This window comes from Sceloporus occidentalis, unplaced genomic scaffold (genome assembly GCF_023333645.1).
Source record: "Sceloporus occidentalis isolate IW3139 unplaced genomic scaffold, rSceOcc1.0.p SCAF_264, whole genome shotgun sequence".
In the NCBI taxonomy this organism is placed as follows: Eukaryota; Metazoa; Chordata; class Lepidosauria; order Squamata; family Phrynosomatidae; genus Sceloporus; species Sceloporus occidentalis.
This window is the reverse complement of record NW_028317244.1, coordinates 391,086-399,519: the sequence shown is the minus strand read 5'-3', so window position 1 is coordinate 399,519 and position 8,434 is coordinate 391,086.

Sequence of the window (8,434 nt, the reverse complement as noted above, 5' to 3'; positions counted from 1 at the left end):
CCAAATTGATGTCAACAATTTCACTTAAGAGTTCTATAAAATGAGACTTTGTGTGATAGCATCTTGTAATGGTGGTGGTGGTGGAAGTCGTGGTAGTGGTGTGTCTTCAAGTCATTTCTGACTTATGGTAGACCTAAAGTGAAGCTATTGCTGGATTTTCTGGGGCTGAGACTGTGTGACTTGCCCAAGAACACCCAAATGGGTTTCTATGGCTGAGAGGGGGATCAAACCAAAGTCCTAGTCCAATGATCAAACAAGTACACCATGTTGGCTCTCATGGTAGCATCTATCATCCTCAAACTATGCTTTTTTTATAAGCCATTTTAAAAAACATAAATGTAGTCACAAACATTTTATAAATACATCTAAAATACAAACAATAAAAGTAAACAATAAATAAACAAATACAACTAAACTATTAAACAAAAATAATCATATTATTGACATCCTTCCCACAACTGATGGACATATGCCACTATTATTCTACTTCCTTATACTATAATGATAAATTTAAGCCTCTCCAATATATCAGTTCGCTGTATTTTACAAAAACTAAAACTGATTCATATTCCCATTATGATGACAAGTATGTAGTAAACAAAACCCACTTAGGTGGGAAGGAGCCTTGGTGGTGCAGTGGTTAAATGCTGGTACTGCAGCCACAACATTGTAAGTTTGATCCTAGAGGAGGGCTCCAAGGTCCACTCATCCTTTCATCCTTTCATAGTTTGGTAAAATGAGAACCCAGCTTGTTGGGAGCAATTGGTTTACACATTGTAAACGATTTAGGGAGTGCTAGTTCACTGATAAGTGGTACAGAAATATACTTGCTATTGCTCTGTATAAGGTAACAGTGTTCTGGGCAGTTATGCTGGCCACATGATCACAGAGTTGTCTTTGACAATGCTGGCTCTTCGGCTTACTAACAGAAATTAGCACCACTCCCTACAATCAGACATGACTTGACAATCTTGTCAAAGGAAAATATCTTTACCTTTAGCTTTTTGCATACTACGTATGTGTATACCTAGTAGCGATGGCAGAAATTTCATTGATAGTGCATTTTCAAGGGAGATGACCTACTTTAGACTATTACACAGATCGGAGAGTATTTGTCATTTGGATTGTACATTTCCCCAGATGTGGGAAATGGCTTGCCAAATGTATATTTTAGAGGGAAATAATACAGTTTAAAGGATATTTATACAAAATAGATATACAAAAAACAATGGAGTTTTGCTCATGTGAAGGGAGATCCATTCCAGAGGGATGAATATCCTCTGGAGCAGTGGTGTGGGATATTTTCCTATAAGATTGGTTTTTAGTTTCACTTGCTGTTTAGTAATGCTTTATAATGGATAGTTAGTCACATCTTTGATTTGATATGCTTACTTTACTCTGACACTAAAATAGCAGTATCCCAAAGAGTCAATATTTTAGCACTCGGTTGGTGAATGTTATTGTCCAGATTTTATACAATGCCACTCAAATAAAAGCATTACTCATATTTTGCCTTTCTCCTAATAATCACTATTGTTGTTTTCCACTATTTCCATCATTTGCATTTCATTCTCATTATCCCTACTTTATCAAGTTGTCATATTATTATTTAATCTAGTATCTCTGCCTTTTTGCACTACAATTACTGTAGCACTTAAATTCCATGTGCATCTCAATGTTGTTAGTAATAAAACAAACTGATGGCCTGGACTGCCATTGTTGGCTTGCTACCAGGCATGCCAACTTTTATTACTCTGTGTTTTTGCCATGGACCATTTTCTTTTGTCCTTTTCCAACTATAGACTTTTGCATTATTTTCAAAGGGCTTTCAAAGTGACAAAATCTGGCTTGATGGAGGAGACAAAGTGTATTGATATAAGCTTGTATTGTTGAATTTGTCCAAACAGTAACAGCAAAGAATCAACTATATCAGAAAAAAGGGTTTCTTCCCCCCTCCATGTATTCTGTAATCACTGGTATCTAACTAAAAGTTTTAGCAGTGGAAGGTCCACTGTTTAGAGGTAGAGTTCCTGCTTTCCATGCAAAAGTCCCAGATTCACTTCCAGGCATCTCCAGTGTATAGCTGGAAACAATTGTTGCCAGAAACCTCAGAGTACCATTGTGAGAGGCATATAATATTTAGTTTGGAAAGGTACTTTCTTGGATTATGAGATAGCACCCACTGTTTCAGTATATATTTACCTAATGTCAGTGGTACCTTCAGCAACACTGGGATTCATTTGACAATAACACATTTCTTGCATCTGACTTTGCTGACCTCTTAATAGTTAATTTACTGGCCTTTGGTCTGCTATATAGGCCTGACTCCAACTGTTAGTCTCAGGTGGAGTAAACCCATTACCTTAATGGGCACTGGAGTTTCCTGGAAACATCAGAGTAAACTGCAGGTCATCACACATCGAAGATTTTCATACCAGCTCTTAAGCGCTGGTAAATCACCTTGAGGAAGTGTGTGTGTGTGTGTGTGAAAGCCTAGCATGCTTCCTTATTGTCAGGGAATTGTCAGCTCCCTCTAGCATCACTGAATTGTTCCAGGAGAGGGAATTTCCTCTGAACGGAAACTTTGTGTTCAGAGGAAATACTCTCTCCTGGAACGATTCAGTGATGCTAGAGGGAGCTGACGATTCCCTGACAATGAGGAAGCGTGCTAGGCTTACACACACGCGCACCTCCTCAACGTTTTAGAGGTGATTTACCAGCACTTAAGAGCTGGTATGAAAATCTTCATGATCTTGACAAATTGCACTGGAACTGGGGTAGCTCCAGTGTATATCCTTAGTGTAGACTAGCCCTATGACTCTGGAGACCAGGGTTTGAATCCCCACTTAGCCATGGAAACTCACTGAGTAACCTTGGAAAATCACATTCTCTCACCCTCAGAGAAAGGTAATGAACAAGTCCTGCCATGAAAACATTGTGGTAGGCTCACCTTATGATTGCCATATGTTAGAAACATTTTGGAGGCACATAACAACAAGATATATCTAGCAATTAATTCAATGGGTCTGCTCTGGCTCAGACTAGCCATTGGATTCAGGTCACTGAGCTTAATTAGTTTATTGTCTTTCTCACTTACAGTGGTCATATTATAAACACAGGCATGCAGGACATAAAACTTGGGTTATCAACTGACCAGTGATATAGATTCGAGTTGATTGACTTGGACTTAAGTCAGGCTCAAGTCACTTGTTACTATCATTTACTTCAAACAGCAGCCAAGATTGGCCTCCAGATTGCAGGGCACAATTCTCTATCTTAGACATGCATTAGACAGTGGGCTTGAGGTGAAAGCTTCTGAAAAGCTTTAAAAGGTTTCTCCAATGTGCAGTGAAGACAGGCTGCCAAACAGACCTCAAGCCTCACCTCAAGTCCATTGCCTAACATGTTTACTATTCCCCTCCGAGAAACATGCTTTGCCTCCATTTTTCTCTGTTAAAGTTGGCTCCCAGCCTTGAGACTTGACTTGAAACTTGACTTAAAAATGTCTTGCAATGACTTGAGACTCAGTTTGAAACTTGAATGTAGAAACCTGAGACTTGATTTGAGACTTGGAGTAAGAGACTTGAATACATCACTGCAAAGGACAAGAGAAAAATTGTTTCACTGATGCCTTGGAGCAATAAACATCACTTTCTCACCTACAAGTCAAAATGTGTTTATATTAGCTTCGTCCCTTAGGCCAAAATGAATGAATGAATGGAATGAATGAATCTACAAATAATGTTCACTGTTCCTGATAGTAATAATGTACAGTAACCTTCTAGAATGTACTGCAAGTTGTGTCAGACAAACAGGTTCTGAATAGATGTGAAGATAGAGGAAAGAGTTCCCTAAAGATAGAAAGTTTGAAAAATCACATTCTTAAATCTACCACTAAAGACAAAAACTTCCTTATAATACTAGGACCATTTATTCTAACACTGTCTATATCTAGGGAACTTTTACAAAGAGTAAATGGGCACAGAGCTTGAAATATATGAGGTTGTTACTGTAACATAATAAGCCATAATGCAATGAATTTGTCATCTGGCAAACTTTGAAACTCAAGGATTTAATTATTTCTCCTTGTCTTCCTAATTAGAGGTAGGCTTGGGTATGTTTCTTTTTGGAATGTGCACTTAATCAGATCACCCATAATTGGTGTTTTATACATGAAATGCAGGAAGCCTCAATTGTATATATTTCTGTGAAAAGACATCATCCTGATTTCCACTAACTGAACTAAATAAACAGAGGAATGAAGATAAAGCATTCATTCATCCATCAAAATTCACTGTAGCTCATGACTCCTTTGAGTGCATTTAAATTTCTTTGTTCAGTCTCCCCCTAGAATAAAAAAATCAGCAATAAAATTATTAGGTATAAAAACATCCTAAGAAACACATTCATTTGCAAGCAAACAGAGTGCACCAAACTTTCTTTGCCAATTATATGAAAAAGAGAGAGGCCCTGTGCCTAAAGAGAGCTGTACAATGTATTCTACTTATTACCTCAGGGCCCACTTTTTCATGCAAAGAACATCTGGATGCCACTAGTTTTTTTTTTTAAATAATAGAGGCTAGGTCCATTCTTTCTGGGCCACAATGGCACACCTTCTAAGCTAAAAAAAGGACAAAACTTCTGAGATGTAACCATGTATTTTTCGACAGTTGCCACCAAATCTAAGCATGAATTTGTGGTGATGAAGACACTGCATTAGAAAATCTGGAGAACATCAATTGCCATACAAGTGGGCTTCTTTTTGCATAACGGAATTACATCCCTCACCTGGCAGCTTCCTGTGCCACATCTGTCCTAAATCTGATATAGAAGGTCCCTCAAACTTTCTGAAGAGTTTTGGGAGGCATGTGTAATGAGGAGGAATCTTTCACCAGGAGCATCAATTTGTTCTAGTAGGAATACAGAATTTACAGCTTTCACAAGATATGAATGTCTATTATTTGGTTTGGGACTAAGAAAGAGAGCCAGCGTGGTACAGGGATTTGAGTGTTTGGAGCAGTGGTTTGAGTGTTGGTCCAGGACACTGGAGACCAGCAGTCCAATCCCTGCTTGGCCATGGAAGCCCATTGGGTGACCTTGGTCAAGTCCCACTTTCTCAGCCTCAGAGAAAGGCCATGGCAAACCCCCCTCTGAACAAATTTTGCCAAGAAAACCCTATGATAGGGTCACCTAAAGGAAACAACTTGAAGGCACACAACAATTTCCAAAGAAAGGAAAGAGTGGAACTGGTGTAATACTCCTGGGGAAAGAAATCCTATTTACAGGCCTGATATTGTGGAGATACATCCAAGATTGTAGGCAGACAGAAAGAGTTGTTTAGAAAGCAAAGCAAAACAAAATGAAAGGTAATCTGTGTGGAAAACACAACTGCAAACCCAAATACAGTGAACAGAGTAATGACAAGCAGATTCCTGCTATACCACCAGAATCAAGGGAAGTTAAGAAGTGCTCAGAATTTAAAAACAATTCCCTCTCAAAGAGCGACAGGGCATTGTATTTTTATTGCTCTAGGGCTCATCAGGTTCTGAGTGATTGATGTTATTGGTTACCTAAGAAATAGCCTGTAAGGCCAGCCACTGATGTCCTTAAATAGGGCTGGCCAATTCACAAATGTATAATGAAATGAAATGGCCAATATAATTGAAAGCAAAAAACACAAAGGTGCCCCAAAGCAACGCGCTTTACAAGGTGATATCAAGGAAAGCAGCCAAACATGTACAGAAGATTGTTTCTTTCTTTATCTAAGTTTATTCACCAGAAAATTATGGAAAAGAGCAGGGAAGAGGAAGCTAGTTAGATGGCGTAATATATGCTTATATTTTTATAGAAAAAAAAAGTGAAGCATCAAGTAGATACCCAGAAATAAACATTAAAACTGACCAGAAGACTGATTTCTACAATCTGGTATATTTTAAAATGAATCTAATGCTGCCTTATGAATGAAACTACCTAAAAGCATCCAGTCCAAAGTCAGACTTCCAGTAGATGCATCAAAGGTAATCATTTTGCAATGGAGAGATTGTTGCATCATTCCTCTGAAATGGAAGCTAGAATTTACATAGTTAAAAGGAATGCATCTCAAAGGAAATTCCAGCTTCTATATTTCCCAGTAGTTTTGCATTTGTTTGCATGTGGAAGAAGCCATTCCAGTGTGACCTAATGTCCAAAGCAACTGCAGTATCCTTTGTCTGTGAATTACATAAGGGTATTCAAAAACCTTGCTCATTAGTGGGAAGATGCTTTCATTTATGTTCTGGTGAGAATCCATATGGATGTCAGAATGCTAGACCATATAGTGTCAGGTTAATGGGGTACTTCTGAGCTATGGTTTTGTTGTTGTTGTTGTTGGCTGCTCTCAAGCTGGCTTTGACTTATGAGGACCCTATGAATGAGAGATCTGCAAGAGCCCTGATCATCTGCTGCCCTGCTCAGATCTTGCAAAGTCAGGGCTGTGGCTTCCTTAATTGACTAAACACATCTGTAGATCCATGGCTAGCTTTCACAACAAAGTTACATAGGCGTATGACTCTAGGTGTTTTTGTTTTATTCCTTGCCATTTCCATAATATGAAACATCTCAATAGTATTCCAACATGCACAGATTGATACAAGGATTGGACACAAGAAATATGCTCTCTCTCATTGCCTTAATTTGCTAACATTTGGACAGCTGGTAGGCTATTCAGGGAAATATTTGCAAACTGTGACGATACAATGTTGTTTAGCACCATTAATATGAAATTTCACAGATCTGGCTACTTCTTACTTATCGTCTAATCAGATGATAAAAAATAATGGCTTCTTAATTGGGTTTAAAATTGCAAGCCATGGACAGCTGATGAAACAGCCTGCAAAAAGCCAGTTCCGGAACCATGGTGTGTTGCGCTGAGGGGAGGAACTGATTTGGCTGGGCCTAAGGGGGGTGGGTGGGTGTAGAGCTAGGAAATTATTACATAAGCCTGGGTTCTCATGGCAATCACATTATTAAAGGAAGCAGGAACATACTGGCAGTAAAGCATTTCCTTTCACAAACATCTTAGTTCACAGGCATTGTGCTCCTTTGGCAACTCCTTGGTGTGATAGGCCCCCTCTCTTCAGTTCTGAGATGGCTAAAGTCATATAGCATGAGGGGCCTGATTCTCCTTCTTTCTCACTCCCCCCATCCCTTGCAAGCTAACTGCATGCCTTTCCTTTACCTCTCCCCAGCAGCATGGATTTGGGGAATTCTTTTGAATCATGATTCGGGGATCTACATCCTTCTCTTCATTTCTGCAGTGGGAAGTCTGAAATGTGTGCAACATTTTTCTTTGAACCTCTGAAATAATTTTAAAAGGAGTAATTCTGCCAAATTGCATACAGTTAGCTTCAGGGTTTGTATCTTCTATGGTTTCAAAATACAGTGCCCCTGCATATTTTCTGGGGTTAAAGGCACAGGATGTCACGAAAGTGGGAAAACTGCAAATAAAATTTACTATTTTTTTAAACCTGTGAGAACACAGGTCCTTCAGGGCAACTCTATGGTCAATATCTGCCAGACTTTGACCATAAAATTGTGCCAAAAGACTTGAAAATGCCCGGAGAAGTGGACACCCTAGGAATCCCCAGGTCCACCAGTGTGACTTTTGGAGAAGTTGACAATAGAGGCACAATGGAGGACCTAGGGATTCCTAGAGAGAACATATTAATCAAATCCATGAATAATCAAATCCACAAAAGTCAAAACCACAAATGTGAAGGGTCCACTGTACAATTCTCTTTACTTAGTGTGTTGAAAAGTACATCAAAGAAACCGTTGATGTTGTTGACCACACCGTCTTGCCAATTTGTGAAAACTTCATCTTGGCACCATCTTCCCAGTCTATTTTGGCCCATTCCTAAAGCTTCCAAAGTATCTCCAAGTACCAAAGTACAGGAAAAATACCAAAACACCAAAGGCAGCAAGTTGGTCCAGTTGGTGGGCAGGTAGTTGCAACTTTAGACTTATAATGAGACAAGAAAGATTATGGGATGTTTTATGGAATCTGAAATGTTTTATGTTTCATTCTACCAACTGCTGAAATTGTGGCATCCAATTATGCCACCTAGGAAGAAGAAGAAGAAGAAGAAGAAGAAGAAGCGTATGCAGTCTAAGCAGTTACTTACTGATGAATTCCTCCATCAAAGGTGAACATTTACTTTTGGTGTTTGAAGTGACATCACTGAGATGAGTGTGTATATTTGTGTACGTGCATGTAAATAGGATAAACTATTAAGACACTTGGTTGACTCACTGAGATGAGGAGGAGGGGAGCTGTGCTGTAAAAAAAATTGTATTTATAATAGTCATTCTGCTCAAAAATGGGAACACATAATTCCATTGATATATTCAAGAGCCAAGCTCCCAGTGCAGAAAATTCTCATTTCCAAAGAAATAC